This window comes from Poecilia formosa, unplaced genomic scaffold (assembly GCF_000485575.1).
Source record: "Poecilia formosa unplaced genomic scaffold, Poecilia_formosa-5.1.2 Scaffold707, whole genome shotgun sequence".
Lineage (NCBI taxonomy): Eukaryota > Metazoa > Chordata > Actinopteri > Cyprinodontiformes > Poeciliidae > Poecilia > Poecilia formosa.
In genome coordinates, this window is record NW_006800646.1 from 17,989 (window position 1) to 19,527 (window position 1,539).

The following is a 1,539-nucleotide window of genomic DNA, read 5'->3' on the forward strand; positions in this document are numbered from 1 at the left end:
GAGGGTCCCAGCTGTTAAAGGGACGGCTTAAAGGGAAGGTGGTTGGGGCGTGGCGGTCACGTGGGTTACACTTGGGTAATTATAATTGAAATCAATAGTTTGTTACTAATTAAATTATCAATACAATAAAAAAATTTTAGGTTAATTTGGGCACCAATTCTAGCATTTGAGGAATCATAAGTCAAATTCAATCTCTCAGGAAGGAAGGAATTGAAACCACTGGCAGGAGAAACTCTGCACACAAGGAACGATACATTTTTATTTGTCATAAAACTCAGCTCAATCATGTGTTTGGCAAACCTCACGCTACAAAAAGGAAACATGGTTTTAGGGCTTGTATGATCACAAAGTGGATATGCATTTATTAATAAAATAAAAAAAAAAGGTGAAGAAAGTTAGAGGCTTGGAACAGGAAGAGGAAAGGAATGATTGAAGGAGAAAATAGTCAACGAATTCTAGCACCGTTGAATTCGATTTTTCCGAAACCAAACAATCTGTAACACACTGCAGACTTAAACCAACACAGCAATAACATAACACAAGAATATCACAACGTATAACCAGCAAAACATTAAACATCATGTAAAGTTTTTATTTTTATTACCAATGAAAAACAATGAATATTTTCCCGCAGACTCGATTTTAAACAAAAGGAAGATGAACTGAGCTCAGTCAAAGTCAGGTAGGATATAATTAGAGCATTTCCTACTGCAGTTTTCAGCTCTGTCTCCACCTGACACTAAACTTACTGCACATGTTTCTACTTTCATGCAGGTTGACTGAGATGGAGACATGGTACAAAGGGAGGCTTGTTGAAGCAGAGTAAGTATTTCATCTGATGTCTGTAAATTTTATTCTCACCAACAGCTTTATAAAACTAAACAGTTCAAAACAGTTCTTCATTAGACTCTCTGTAAAGCAACTAATGAATTGCACATTAGTTTGTTTTTTTGTATATTGTGGTATAAACCAATGATTACTTTCTCACAGAGCTGCTCTGAAACAAAAGGATAATGAGCTGAACTCAGTCAAACAGAGGTAGTAAATGTAATACGATGCAGAAATATGAACAACCGTGTTTATATTTCTGTCTGTCTCACATGTTTTCTCTGTTTTCTTTTTGTCTTGGCATGTTTCTGTGAACTTTTGATTTCAAACAGATTGACTGGAATGGAAGGAATGTAAGTACATAAACTCTTTTCACAGGAATAAAATCACAAAGCACTGTACGATAAACAGCAACATGAAATTATACAACAAATAAAACAAGTTTAAAAAGAACAGTAACATCTTGACAGAAAAACCTGGGAAAATAAAAGTGTTTTCAGTTGAAAACCTCCAGTCAGCAAAATGAAAACTAAACCTCTTTTCATTATTCATAGGCTTCTATTGTGGTAATTAACCTTCCGTTGGTCTTAAGAGATGGGATCATTTAGACCCCAAGAGTTTTTTTGACACCATGTGCAGTTCAGTGGTGTTGGACTGACCCCATATGTGTTTCCATGAGGTTATTTTTGTGTAGTTTCAGAAACCGACATT

At 35.3% G+C, this 1,539-nt stretch overlaps 1 long non-coding RNA gene across 1 annotated transcript in view; it reads left to right on the plus strand.

The window, feature by feature from the left end:
• LOC107834657 (uncharacterized) overlaps window positions 1-1,182 on the plus strand; it is a 3,506-nt gene extending 2,324 nt beyond the window's left edge. Inside the window, exons 2-5 of the long non-coding RNA XR_001660465.1 lie at window positions 635-682; window positions 775-822; window positions 991-1,038; window positions 1,161-1,182. This is a non-coding gene — a long non-coding RNA (uncharacterized LOC107834657). The remainder of the gene's footprint in view (window positions 1-634; window positions 683-774; window positions 823-990; window positions 1,039-1,160) is intronic.
• Window positions 1,183-1,539: the final 357 nt, after the last annotated feature.